At 42.0% G+C, this 15661-nt stretch overlaps 1 long non-coding RNA gene across 1 annotated transcript; it reads right to left on the reverse strand.

The window, feature by feature from the left end:
- Positions 1–5393: 5393 nt before the first annotated feature.
- On the reverse strand, positions 5394–9607 carry LOC121840508. Its single transcript, XR_006079681.1, has 3 exons — positions 9328–9607; positions 6114–6281; positions 5394–5798 (listed from the first exon to the last, which is right to left on the reverse strand). It is a non-coding gene; the product is annotated as an uncharacterized LOC121840508 (long non-coding RNA).
- Positions 9608–15661: the final 6054 nt, after the last annotated feature.

The following is a 15661-nucleotide window of genomic DNA, read 5'->3' on the forward strand; positions in this document are numbered from 1 at the left end:
CGCAAATATGTGATTGGAACAGTAGCAACAGAAAATATGATGCAACAAACGCGTCTAATCAGAATTGTTGTCTGAAAATAATCTAAATAATGTTTGGTAGGGATGGAAAATAAAGGTCTTCAAAACTTTATTCCTCAATTTCATTTTTTATTGTAAATGATAAATGTGAACTTCATCCAAACATCCACAGCCAAACTCATTCCATAAATCAGTCTAAATAATTGGTTCCTCTGACATAAAACATAAGTTAGCGACCTGACAGACTTGATTAATATGTACCACATCTCTGGTGAGCACAAGGAAGAAATGTAATATTGTTTAGAAAAGAGATGCGTGTCAGCTAAGCTAACAGCAGCTACATTTTTCTATGGTGGCAGCCATGTTTGTTTATGTTTGACAAGCGAGAACTTCCTGATCCCAGAATGCCATTCACTATAAGATGCAAATAAACAAAGTCAAAGTTAAAGATGGCAGCTCCCATTGCATGAAAAATATTAACTTAGTTTGGCCACTTTGCAGCATATTACAAATCTTCGATGTACTTGTTACAGTGAATACAAGAACCGAAGCAAATTACTTGACAAGTTGTTTACAGTTTTTGACAAATCACAAAGCAAATAAAATGTTATCACCTCACAGATCATCACCCCAAATACAAGCCTTGTCAATCTCCCTCGGCCTGGGGCTTCATGCAAGATCTCACCTTGTGGAGTTGCAATGATCATGAGAACGGTGAGGAATCAGCCCAGAACTACACGGGAGGATCTTGTCAATGATCTCAAGGCAGCTGGGACCATAGTCACCAAGAAAACAATTGGTAACACACTATGTCGTGGAGGACTGAAATCCTGCAGCGCCCGCGAGGTCCCCCTGCTCAAGAAAGCACATATACATGCCCGTCTGAAGTTTGCCAATGAACATCTGAATGATTCAGAGGACAACTGGGTGAAAGTGTTGTGGTCAGATGAGACCAAAATGGAGCTCTTTGGCATCAACTCAACTCGCTGTGTTTGGAGGAGGAGGAATGCTGCCTATGACCCCAAGAACACCATCCCCGCCGTCAAACATGGAGGTTGAAACATTATGCTTTGGGGTTGTTTTTCTGCTAAGGGGACAGGACAACTTCACCGCATCAAAGGGACGATGGACGGGGCCATGTACCGTCAAATATTGGGTGAGAACCTCCTTCCCTCAGACAGGGCATTGAAAATGGGTCGTGGATCGGTATTCCAGCATGACAATGACCCAAAACACACGGCCAAGGCAACAAAGGAGTGGCTCAAGAAAAAGCACATTAAGGTCCTGGAGTGGCCTAGCCAGTTTCCAGACCTTAATCCCATTGAAAATCTGTGGAGGGAGCTGAACATCAGCCTCAAAACCTTAATGACTTGGAGAAGATCTGCAAAGAGGAGTGGGACAAAATCCCTCCTGAGATGTGTGCAAACCTGGTGGCCAACTACAAGAAACATCTGACCTCTGTGATTGCCAACAAGGGTTTTGCCACCAAGTCATGTTTTGCAGAGGGGTCAAATACTTTTTTCCCTCACTGTATGAAGACAATGTTCCCTCCTGTCCTCTTCCCTTTCTGATATTCTGATTAGCACCAGGGACATGTGAAAGACAAGCCTGACCTCTCCCCTCTCTGGGCCCCAGGTGACTGAGCCCCAGGTGACCGGGCCCCAGGTGACTGAGCCCCAGCTGAGGGAAGAAGTGCAACTGCCAATACCAGAGTCCGAAGGGATACATTCTAATAACAAGAATATCACATAAGTATACTATGCAGATAAGACATCTTAATGATCTATGTTACACAGCTAATTCTGATTCTTCCGCCACAGGTGCCAGACAGAAACTTTGTCAGGTGGAAAAAGTTTGTGTTATGGGAATGGTTAGTTAAAAGGGTTCTGACTAGAGATGCAAAAATTTCTGCATACTTGATCTGGGGAAGTGCTTGGGATCTCGTGTTTGTCCAGTTGAGTAAAGCCTCAAACATAAATTGTCCGCAACAGTGAAATGGGCAACTTCTTATGCGAATTGATGAGGAGGCGGAACATACCTCAATTCAAACTGTTGTTAGAAAATAATTAGAAATTGAGAAGTTGAAACATAGCCTTTAGATAATTAACAGGCAGCGTGCCTTGGTTTGAGGGTAGTGCGGGTTAACTGTCCATGTTGCGTAACAATCACATTCTGACATCACACACATAGAAAAAACTCACGCTGGGGCGGCCATTAATGATATTTGGAACTCACATGTAAAAAGGTTAAGTAGCCATCATTCTTATGTAACCATACCAAACGTAGCATATCATACTAATTTCACTGTCTCTGATTGACTTTTATCCATGTAATGTCATGTCTATGAGACCAGGCTGGGATGTGACAAAGGCCCAGTTCTGTTGATTTCTGTAATGGGGAGGCCTTTGGCTGTGACAAAGGCTCAGTTTTGTTGATTTTCCATAACAGAAGAGATGTATTAATTGGTAGTGCTTCTGCTTGGTGAAATCAATGATGTGCAAACAGTCCACCGCATCAATGGCATGCTGTACAGGAATGTGGTAAATGTTGTGATTGAGGAAACTGCCAAAGTATTAGATGACCAAATCGTGTGCACTGTTATGTCGTGTTAGGATGACTAATGGAAAATACTGGTTTAACAGGCGTTCCATTTTTGCAAAACATTCTAACATTAGAATCCACTTATATATATACTGTAGTTGACATATTGACCATCAATGATAATTCATCACTCCCGAGAACGCGTTTCCACTGCTCCAGAGTCCAACGGTGGCAATCTTTACACCACTCCAGCCGACGCTTGGCATTGCGCACGGTGATCTTAGGTTTGCATGTGGCTGCTCGGCCATGGAAACCTATTTCATGACGAACAGTTCTTGTGCTGACGTTACTTCTAGAGACAGTTTGGAACTCTGTAGTGAGTGTTGCAACCGAGGATAGATGATTTTTACACGCTACGTACTTCAACACTCGGCGGTCCCGTTATGTGCGCTTGTGTGACCTGCCATTTTGCGGCTGAGCCGTTGTGGCTCCTAGACGTTTCCACTTCAAATAACAGCACTTACAGTTGACCGGGGCAGCTCTAGCATGGCATGCTATGACAGTGCCACGTTGAAAGTTAATGAGCTCTCCAGTAAGGCCATTCTACTGCCAATGTTTGTCTATGGAGATTGTGTGGCTCTGTGCTCGGTTTTATACACCTGTCAGCAATGGGTGTGGCTGAAATATCCAAAACCACAAATTTTAAGGGGTGTCCACATACATTTGAAACTATGTGCATGTGTGTGTGTGTATATATATATATTACGGTGCCTTTGGAAAGTATTCAGATCCCTTGACTTTTTCCCCATTTTGTTACGTTACAGCATAATTATAAAATTGATAAAAATATATAAAAATCCTCAGCAATCTACACACAATACTCCATAATGACAAAGCGAAAAAACAGGTTTTTAGACATTTTAGCAAATTTATTACAAATAAAAAAACAGTAAATAATACCTTATTTACATAACTATTCAGCCCCTTTGCTATGATACTTGAAATTGAGCTCAGGTGCATCCTGTTTCCATTGATCCTCCTTGAGATGTTTCCACAACGTCAATGGAGTCCATCTGGGGTAAATTCAATTGATTGGACATGATTTGAAAAGTCACACACCTGTCTATATAAGGTACCACAGTTAACAGTGAATGTCAGAGCAAAAACCAAGCCATGAGGTGGAAGGAATTGTCCGTAGAGCTCTGAGACAGGATTTTGTCGTGGCACAGATCTGGGGAAGGGTACCAAAACATTTCTGTAGCATTGAAGGTCCCCAAGAACACAGTGGCCTCCATCATTCCTGAATGGAAGAAGTTTGGAACCACCTAGACTCTTCCTAGAGCAGGCTGGCAGCCAAAACTGAGCAATCAGGGGAGAAGGGCCTTAGTCAGAGAGGTGATGGTCACTCTGACAGAGCTCTAGATTTCCTCTGTGGAGATGGGAGAACCTTCCAGAAGTGCAACCATCTTTGCAACACTCCACCAATCAGGCCTTTGTGGTAGAGTGACCAGACAGATGCCACTCCTCAGTAAAAGGCATATGACAGCCCACACAGAGTTTTCCAAAAGGGACCTAAAGCCTCTCAGACCATAAGAAACAAGATTCTCTGGTCTGATGAAACCAAGTTTGAACTCTTTAGCCTGAATGCCAAGTGTCACTTATGGAGGAAACCTGGCACCATCCTTAAGATGAAGCATGGTGGTTGCAGCATCATGCTGGGGGATGTTTTTCAGCGGCAGGGACTGGGAAACGAGTCAGCATCGAGGCAAAGATGAACGGAGCAAAGTACAGAGAGATCCTTGATGAAAACCTGCTCGGGAGCTCTCAGGACCTCAGACTGGGGCGAAGGTTCCCCTTCCAACAGGACAACGACCCTAAGCACACAGCCAAGACAACGCAGGAGTGGCTTCAGGTCAAGTCTCTGAATGTCCTTGAGTGGCCCAGCCAAAGCCCGGACTTGAACCCGATCGAACATCCCTGGAGAGACCTGAAAATAGCTGTGCAGCAACGCTCCCCATGCAACCTGACAGAGCTTGAGAGGATCTGCAGAGAAGAATGGGAGAAACTCCCCAAATACAGGTGTGCCAGGCTAGTATTATCATAGAACCACAGTCAAAAGTTTGGACACACCTACTCATTCCAGGGTTTCTCTTTATTTTTAAAATGTTTGACATTGTAGAATAATAGTGAAGACATCAAAACTATGAAATAACACATGAAATAGCACTATTGGTTAGAGCCTGTAAGTAAGCATTTCACTGTAAGGTGACCTGTTGTATTCGGCGCACGTGACAAATAAACTTTGATATGATTTGTAGTCCAAAAAAAGTGTTAAACAAATCAAAACATATTGTATATTTGAGATTCTTCAAAGTAGTCACCCTTCACCTTGATGACAGCTTTGCACACTCTTGGCATTCTCTCAACCAGCTTCATGAGGTAGTCACCTGGAATGGATTTCAACAAAGTACTGAGCAAAGGGTCTGAATACTTATTTAATTGGGATATTTCAGTTTTACATTTGCAAACATATCTAAAAACCTTTTTTTTTCCTTTTATATTTTTCAGAATAAGGCTGTTACAAAATGTGGGAAAGGGGAAGGGGTCTGTATACTTTCCAAATGCACTGACCCAGCAGCAGGATGTTCCCAGGCTTGATGTCGTGGTGGACCAGACCGTGCTCGTGGATGAACTCCAGGGCACTGGTGATCTGAAGGACACAGCGCTTCACAGCACACTCTGGGATACCTACCTGGGAGCAGAGGAGTGGTGTGTTGTTTGTGTTAATAACATAAAGCCTACACTACCCATAATGCAATGCACACCCACGCAGTGGGTTATGGATAGTGTGCCTTGCAACATGGCTACACCATTTGTTCTGGGGTCATTGTACCTGTCTAACATGTGAATTAGAAGACTGTACAGTCCATATGGAATTTTTTTGACAACACATTGAGCTTTATGGATACTTAAAGGAATAACATTGATAACATGCACCTTTTAATTGTTTTCTTAAACACTTTATAGGTCACAGATTTACTACATCAAAATTAAACAATGAGTTAAGTTTACTCTTTTACTTTCCCTCCCAATAACAAGCTCCTGGGCAAAGCCATAGCGCTCATTGGATTGGAAGGCAATTCCGAAGAGACCCACAATGCAGGAGTGGCAGGACAGGTGCAAGGAGATGCAATACTCCCGTAGGAATCCCCGGAGCTTGGTGGAGGCCATCGGTGTTCCTGCAAATCATCCACAGTTTCTATTTACATTTTCAGAACAACTTTCCGAATGTGACCACTGACCATATGAGGTTTTTGACCAGAAAACACTGTTAGAAGACAGAATACATTGTATCGGTATAAATTATATTAACAGATTTTTTTTGCCAGAATTGGCAGTAGTCTACACTAGGAAGCCAATTCTAAGGATACTTTGATGTGAAAACTTTCAACCACTTTCAAGTTACTTGAAATAAATTAATCTTTCATTGTGTCATTGAACCAAAGAAAAGCTAATAGTATTTCAACCTATTAAACTATGAGTAGGCTACTTACCCCTGCAGCGATGGGTGACCAGCAGCACCTTGTCATACTCCCCCCAGCCGATTTCCTTGATGATGTTGAAGTGCTCTTTAATCTCTAGGTGGCTCAGGCTCTGCGCCGTCAGCTCCATCAGCTCATCAAGGCCCAGCTCAATCAACTCTCTCTTTCTGTCTCTCAAATCTGACAATCAGAGAGCCATGGGTTAATGATTGCTATGGTCCAATCAATGCCTCTGTACAATTCACAACAAACTACTATTGATGTAAACACACTACAGATGTAGGATTCTAATTTGAGCTGGTTTGCTTCAGCAGGAAACTGACCACCCAGTCTCCGTACAACGCGCACTCATGCACACTAATACAAAACCTACCATTTTACAGTATCACATGGGGTGAAGAACAATTATGGGATTAGATGAAAGTAGAGGTCAACCGATTATGATTTTTCAACGCTGATACCGATACCGATTATTGGAGGACCATAAAGGCCGATACCGATTAATCGGCCGGTTTTTATTTATTTATTTGTAATAATGACAATTACAACAATACTGAATGAACACTTATTTTAACGTAATATAATACATCAATAAAATCAATTTAGCCTCAAATAAATAATGAAAAATGTTCAATTTGGTTTAAATAATGCAAAAACAAAGTGTTGGAGAATAAAGTAAAAGTGCAATATGTTCCATGTAAAATATGTGCCATGTAAGAAAGCTAACGTTTCAGTTCCTTGCTCAGAACATGAGAACATATGAAAGTTGGTGGTTCCTTTTAACTGAGTCTTCAATATTCCCAGGTAAGAAGTTTTAGGTTGTAGTTATTATAGGAATTACGGGACTATTTCCCTATACCATTTGTATTTCATTAACCTTTGACTATTGGATGTTCTTATAGGCACTTTACTATTGCCAGGGTAACAGTATAGCTTCCGTCCCTCTCCTAGCTCCTCCCTGGGCTCGAACCAGCAATTAGCGCGGCTAACTAGCTAGCCATTTCACTTCGGTTACACAAGCCTCATTTCGGGAGTTGATAGGCTTGAAGTCATAAACAGCGCAATGCTTGACGCACAATGAAGAGCTGCTGGCAAAATGCATGAAAGTGCTGTTTGAATGAATGTTTACACGCCTGCTTACCACCGCTCAGTCAGATACTTGTATGCTCAGTCAGATTGTATGCAACGCAGGACACGCTAGATAATATCTAGTAATAATCATCAACCATGTGTAGTTAACTTGTGATTATGATTGATTGTTTTTTATAAGATAAGTTTAATGCTAGCTAGCAACTTACCTTGGCTTACTGCATTCGCATAACAGGCAGCCTCCTTGTGGAGTGCAACGAGAGAGAGGCAGGTCGTTATTGCGTTGTACTAGTTAAGGTTGCAAGATTGGATCCCCCGAGCTGACAAGTTGAAAATCTGTCGTTCTGCCCCTGAACAAGGCAGTTAACCCACTGTTCCTAGGCCGTCATTGGAAATAAGAATGTGTTAATAACTGACTTGCCAGGTTAAATAAAGATTAAATAAAGGTGTAAAAAAAAAACACAAAAAAAATCTGCAAATCAGCGCCCAAAATGACCGATTTCCGATTGTTATGAAAACTTGAAATCGGCCCTAATTAATCGACCATTCTGATTAATCGGTCGACCTCTAGATGAAATGTTATGTAGACTTGTTGCAGGTGTTCAGAATTATCAGTGGAGTATTTTTAATGACAGGGTGTATTACTTGGATTCCTCCGGACATGTATTTCTGTATGGCCTGGTTATCCTATACGTGACAGCCTAAATACTTCTCAAAGATTTGTATGTTTTGTGAAGGCTGAGTTCAAATAAATGAGCAAATAATCACACCGACTGCTGAAAACTCAGCAACAGTGGTTCATAACAAACCTAATCAGGAAATGATTATCCCCATCATACGGCACTGTGTGGTGAAAGAACACGTTGCTGTAATTGTAGCAGTATACTGTAAATGCCTAATTAACATGTAGACAATAAAGATACATTCAATTAATTCAACAACAATGTATTATAATTGCCTATGTAAATAATGTAAACTATTACAGTACAAATATCCAATTCTGTTGGACTTAAAATGAGTTACCCCAAAAGTTACCCCATTTTGAATTATTGTATAATAAAATGTTCTGAAACAGATGCATACTGTATGTATGTATGTATGTATGTAGAGTATGTAGAGTGTAGAGTTTATTTCACAATTGTCAATAAAAAATAAAAAATTTAAGTGGTGCTCCTACAATTTTAATTTATTTAACCAGGCAAGTCAGTTAAGAACAAATTCTTATTTTCAATGACAGCCTAGGAACATTGGGTTAACTGCCTGTTCAGGGGCAGAACGACAGGTTTGTACCTTGTCAGCTCGGGGGTTTGAACTTGCAACCTTCCGGTGACTAGTCCAACGCTCTAACCACTAGGCTACCCAGCCACCCCTAACCACTAGGCTACCCAGCCACCCCTAACCAATAGGCTACCCTGCCACCCCAAATCAGTTCCAATGTTATTCATTTAGGTTATGTCATAGATTTAATTTAATGTTTGAACAAAAAATAAATAACATTAGAACTGATTTTGTAGGAACACTATTTTTTATATTTATTTCCAATCTTTAAAGTATTTAACAAAAGGAAGCAATGTGTGTTTCACAATCACAATTGATCGTTTTTCACAGTCAATATTGAAAAGTTCTACTTATAAATTTAGACTACTTTTAGTGTTTCATCATATCATGCATTATCATAAAAAATTATCCTGTTTTGCAATACCCAAGCCATGCCTGCAAGACGTATTAATGCACATTTTGTAGGCGTAGATATATAATTGGTGTCTAAGTACATATAAAATCTCAATCCTATATGATATGCAGAAAAAAAAACTATGGTTTCACAAATGTGCTATTTTTTCATTGCATTTTGCACTACATACTCAAGCATTAAAAATGACGTCAACCAAAATACGTTTTAGAAAACGGATTCATTGATGATTCATGGTTACCTGTCTTACCTTTTTAGTAGAGGATCCCATTGGCCTTGACACACAATCACACAAACACACAAACACACAATCACACAGACAACAATCAACATGCACACACAAACTCACCTTACTGCAGTGGTGCTGTGGATCAGGTTGAGTGACTGCCCCTCCATTGAGCAGTGGTGCTGTGTGGCTGGCTGAGTGCCCCTCCGTCCTTCCCTCACCTTACTGCAGTGGTGCTGTGGATCAGAGAGCTGTGTGGCTGGCTGAGTGCCCCTCCGTCCTTCCCTCACCTTACTGCAGTGGTGCTGTGGATCAGAGAGCTGTGTGGCTGGCTGAGTGCCCCTCCGTCCTTCCCTCACCTTACTGCAGTGGTGCTGTGGATCAGAGAGCTGTGTGGCTGGCTGAGTGCCCCTCCGTCCTTCCCTCACCTTACTGCAGTGGTGCTGTGGATCAGAGAGCAGTGTGGCTGGCTGACTGGACCAGGGTGAGAGGAGGGCTACAGCTACTACAGAGACCACTTCTGAATTCCCCATATGGGCGCACACATACACAAACACACACACACACACACACACACACACACACAAACACACACACACACACACACACACACACACACACACACACACACACACACACACACACACACACACACACACACACACACACACACACACACACACACACACACACACACACACACACACACTAAATACACACCAATATAACTCCTAGGGGGAACCAAGGGTACATGTGCTCACAACACTATAACCTCTCAATGTGCTCCATGCTCACAGGACAGTAAAAGGACACATTGGCAGGTTTAACAATACAGGCATGTTTATCTTTAGTAATGACTTGATCACAGTGAAGAGAGTATACTGTATTAGCCCTGTATCAGTCTCAGACACACACAGGGAAGAGAGTATACTGTATTAGCCCTGTATCAGCTCTCGCCAGTCACAAATGTAATAGGATAAAAAAGTTGTTGCCTGATATTGCTTTCAATAAGCAAACATTTATTTGTATAAAGGATCTGAGAGCAAAACAGGTGTGTAGAGTGGGCCCTTTTCCATTTTACAGTTGACGCCGCAACCCCCCCCCACACACACACACACACTTTCAACCACATGTATTTAGGTTCTCATTGCTCTGTAACCAAGCCAACGTAAGCACTCTGAGAATGTACTCATTGAACAGACCACATGTGCTTGAACTGATGTTCTGACTAGATTACCTTACCACCCGCAGTGTGGTTTAGCTGTCACTGCTGACATGAAGGAAACCGATAATAACTCAGCACGGAATCCTTTATCTTATTGCAGGATATAAAGCAGATTCAAAACCTCTAATTTGTTAAACCATATATCTACTGGTGACGGATCCAGTCTGTTGCAACCAGCTTTCTGTTGGCTTTTGGCCATCTGGGGTCACCGCTGGTTGTCCTGGCTGAGATGGGTCCAGGTCCAGTGTAATACGGGGCTTATCTGCAGAGCCCAAAGTGCCAGCCATGAATGTACTCAAGCAGTATGTACAGTGTATTCGGAAAGTATTCAGACCCCTTCCCCTTTTTCCACATTTTGTTACGTTATATCCTAATTCTAAAATTAATTTAAAAAAAAAAAAGTTTCCTCATCAATCTACACACAATATGTCATAATGACTAAGCAAAAACTGGTCTTTAGAACGGTTTGCAATGGGTCAACCTGTGTTGGGCTGAGATGTGTTGGGATGTTCAGTTGTGTTGGGTTGTGTTGAGTTGTGATGGGTTAGATTGAGTTGTTTTGGGTTGAGTTGTGTTGAGCTGTGTTTAACAGTATGTGTATTTCAGTGTGACTTCCTGATTTTTTAGGTTTTCTTCTCAGTGTATTTACCTAATCAACTACTGAATATTATTTGTCTTCACAATTGTTATATACAGTAATTTAAATAGAATTGAACTATATTGTTATTTTATCAGCAGTATCCATAATAGCTCCTTGTAGGCCATGGCAAAGTGGTTTGAAACCTATGTGATTTAGGTACATTGTGGAGTGTCTAACAGCTGGTTGCTTATCACATTTGGGTGTCAAGGTGGACCAAGGCTGTCATGTTTTGGATCTTTGAAATGGTAGGACAGAGTTCCTGGCCGCCGGTGTCCCTCAAGGGACCGTCCCAGAAGTCTGTAAGAAATGGAATTATGGAGTGGTATAGAAAGACATATAGGTCAACGCTGCTGGAATCAGGCATTTCACTAAAGGTTCACTAAATATCTCCCAGCTGTTCTGGACATTAGTCCTATAGAAAGATATAGGTAAACTCAATAGGAATGTTAAACTATACAGAACATGATTCTTCAGAGGAGAATATAGACTAATGTACTGGGTAACAGGTCTTAGGGTAATTGAAGGCGCTCATTTCACCACTACAAAGCCCCAACCCTCACCACTACCCCAGGCCCCAAGACTCACCACTACCCAGGCCCCAACTCTCACCACGACAAAGCACCCAGGCCCAACCCGCACCACTACAAAGGCCCCAAGCCAAAACCCTCACCACTGTGAAGGCCCCAACCCTCACCACTGTGAAAACTCCAACCCTGACCCCTACGAAGGCCCTAATCCTCACAGTGACTTATGTCATGATGACATGTTGACAACAAAGGGACACTACTTGACCAAAAGTATGTGGACACGTGATTATGTGTATGTGGACACCTGGGCATTAATAGGGAGTTGGTCCCCCCTTTGCTGCTGTAATAGCCTCCACTCGTCTGGGAAGGCTTTCCACTAGATGTGGGAACATTTCTGCGGGGCCTTGCTTCCATTTAGCCACAAGTATATTAGTGAGGTCAGGCGCTGACGTTGGGTGATCAGGCCTGGCTCGCAGTCTGACTTCCAATTTGTCCCAAAGATGTTCGATGGGGTTGAGATCAGGGCTCTGTGCATGCCAGTCAAGTTCTTCCACACTGATCTCGACAAACCATTTCTGTATGGACCTCTCTTTGTGCACAGGGGCATTGTCATTCTGAAACAAGAAATGGCCTTCCCCAAACTGTTGCCACAAAGTTGTAAACACAGAAACGTCTAGAATGTCATTGCATGCTGTACTGTTAAGACTTCCCTTCACTGGAATGTCAGACAGGCAGCGTCAGATTGGAGGTGAAATGCTGCCATCTAGTGAAACTAACCTTTCTCTGAATTGTTGATCTCCACAGCACCAACTGAAGACATATTACTGTGTTTTGGAGCAAAACATATGAATGGAAAAGCCTCTGACAGTTGTAAACCTATGCTAACTATGGGACCATATCCAGAATGTTAAATGTTCTCAATGAAGGACTTGATGAATATAATTCAATAGTTGGATAACCATGTTAAACTCCTTTTCGAGGCCCTTGATTTGAACCTGTTCCTGACTTCATCATGCAGTGATAGGATTCCCATGGGAGCCGTTGGTGTGCTTTTCTTACATTGACTAATGTGTTGAATACTGCATTGAATCACAACAGAAATGTGATACAGCAAACAAGATGCTTCATCAGCTGTAGGCCTTTAATAAGTCCACGCAGCACGACGCATAAGATCTGTGATGGTATGGACACTTTTAAAGGGGTTGTCAGCTCTCCCTGTGAAAAAGGGTAAACATAACTTGATCATAAGATTGTTCACAGGTACATTTTTCCACTTAACAAACCCGTTTCACATGACAGGTGTGTGGCCAGGCTATTTACCCAACCTGGCCGTTCCAATTCGTAACATATCATTTGAATTGGAGAACATAACATATCATATTGTTAAATGGAGGTACACAAATGTACATTTACCAGCGTATTTTACACCAACCTCTGAATTCAAGTTGATTTATCAATACAGGACTTTCTGCTTATTTGTATTTTGAGTGTAAATTGGAGCTGATGACCTATGTCTGACCTGTGCCAACAATATAAATTCCTATCTGTCACGTGAACTAACTGAGATTGGGGTTGCTTCTCTTGAGAATAAAGTGATAAAGTTTTACGAGCTCCTGTATGCAGCTTCTGACTTGTCTAGTCCTCATTTTCTTTATGGTTGTAGATCCATTCTCTGACCCATCGACACAGTTGGATAAGCCTACTAGCGTATCATAGGGATCATTGTCCAAGTTCAAAATCATCATAGAGTGGTTCAAACCTTCTCAGTTTTGGTTAATGAATCAATTGACATGCGTTGGATAAAACAGCTAGACTATTTACCTTTGATCAAATTAGATGATTAGGCATTGAGCATCCTTTCCACTATCTGTCAACTATTAGCTTACCTGCTTATGTCAAGATTCCATGCCCTGAATCGATTTAGCCATAAGCATTATTTTTCACTTCTACTTGAGTTGGATATTTCAGTACTTTTTCCGTTCCTGGTGATGGAGTTTGTGAGGGAATGAGTGTCAAAGTAAGGGAAAGAGTGTATAATAAGAAACATAATTACCTAGTCAGTTATACAACTGAATGCCTTCAACTGAAATGTGTCTTCCACATATAATCCAAACCCTCTGAATCAGAGAGGTGCGGGTTGCCTTAATCCACATCTACGTCTTCAGTGCCCAGGGAATCATGGGTTAACTGCCTTGCTCAAGGGCAGAACGACAGGGTTTTCTACCCTGGGATTTGATCCAGCAACCTTTCAGTTCCAGGCCCAACGCTCTAACCACTAACCAGTCCTATGGACAAGTGAAAGAGGGATAAATGAAGGCTAAGAAAGAACCAGACATTTTTATTTCTGGAGTCAGAAGTACAGTATATTGAATTCTGGCAGCTTTATTGTTTATGCACTTTATTTTGTATTACTTTTTTAATGAATCAATACGTTTTAATTGCTTTGAATGTTCAATTTATTTTCAAATATTAATAGTATATTTTTTTACAACAAAATATATATATTTTTACATACAGACGTGCCTTGTTGGAACATTATATAAGTGAACTTAGTTCGTACTGTACATTCATTTCTCTCTTCTTTTTAAAAATGTAATGCATGGAAAAGATGATGTTTAACAACGTTCCGGTCACCTTAGGGAAATGAGCTAATCATCAAGGTCAGTAGTTTTAATAGTAGTCATTTTAAATGTCATTAAAGTAAATGTACTTCTGCTTGAGTAGGATATTACAATACTTTCCACCCTGCAGTGGGGTGTTTATTTATTGTTTAGTTTTTTTTGTTATAGGCATACACAAAAAAACGAGGGATCCTGAAGGGTTCTTTGGGAAGGGTGATGGTTCTATGTGGATCCATAATGACTCAAAGAACCATTTGAGCTCTTCAATGGTTCTTTACATTTCAGAAAACGTTTTTTTCTCTTCTCTTTTGGTGATAATTAAAATGTAGTTGAGTGTTTTGGGCCGTGGTTTGATCACAGCTCTTCTTGTGCCACAGTGAGTGAGAGTTTTATCATTCAGTTTATCTAACGTGTTGTGTTATATCATTACATATTTACCGAGCCTTCTGAAAGTTTTCACACCCATTTACTTTTTCCACATGTTGTTGTGTTTCAGCCTGAATTAAAATGTATTCAAAAAGAAATGTTAAAAGCTAAAATGTCTTGAGTGAATAAGAATTCAACCGCGTTGTTATGGCAACGCCTAAATAAGTGTCAGGCATATGTGTATAGGTGGCAGGGAAGTCAGGCGCAGGAGAGTCAAACGGAGTGTAAAATGGAGTCTTTTAATAATGTCATAGTAACATGCTCCATAACACTAATGTAACGGCGTTCGTCTGTTGAAGGAGAGTCGGACCAAAATGCAGCGTGGTGGTTACTCATGTTCTTTAATGAAAAAATAGCGATACATGAAATAAATAAATAAATACAAAAACAACAAACGAAACGAGAAAACCTAATTACAGCCTATCTGGTGAACACTACACAGAGACAGGAACAATCACCCACAAAATACACAGTAAAACCCAGGCTACCTAAATATGGTTCCCAATCAGAATCACCTGACTCTGATTGAGAACCGCCTCAGGCAGCCAAGCCTATGCTAGACACACCCCTAATCAGCCACAATCCCAATGCCTACAAAAACCCCAATACGACAACACAATAAACCCATGTCACACCCTGGCCTGAACAAATAATTAAAGAAAACACAAAATACTAAGACCAAGGCGTGACAGAACCCCCCAAGGTGCGGACTCCCGGACGCACCTCAAAACCATAGGGAGGGTCCGGGTGGGCGTCTGTCCATGGTGGTGGCTCCGGCTCGGGACGTGGACCCCACTCCAACCAAGTCTTAGTCCCCTGTAACGTGTCCTTTGATTGGCGACCTTCGCCGCCGACCATGACCTCGTAGTCCTCACCCAGAACCCCACTGGACTGAGGGGCAGCTCGTGACTGAGGCAGCTCGGGACTGAGGGGCAGCTCGGGACTGAGGGGCAGCTCGGGACTGAGGGGCAGCCCGGGACTGAGGGCAGCCCGGGGCTGAGGGGCAGCCCGGGACTGAGGGGAAGCCCGGGACTGAGGGGAAGCCCGGGACTGAGGGGAAGCCCAATACTGAGGGGAAGCCCAGTACTGAGAGGAAGCCCAGTACTGAGATGAAGC

This window comes from Oncorhynchus tshawytscha, linkage group LG22 (genome assembly GCF_018296145.1).
Source record: "Oncorhynchus tshawytscha isolate Ot180627B linkage group LG22, Otsh_v2.0, whole genome shotgun sequence".
Taxonomy (NCBI): domain Eukaryota; kingdom Metazoa; phylum Chordata; class Actinopteri; order Salmoniformes; family Salmonidae; genus Oncorhynchus; species Oncorhynchus tshawytscha.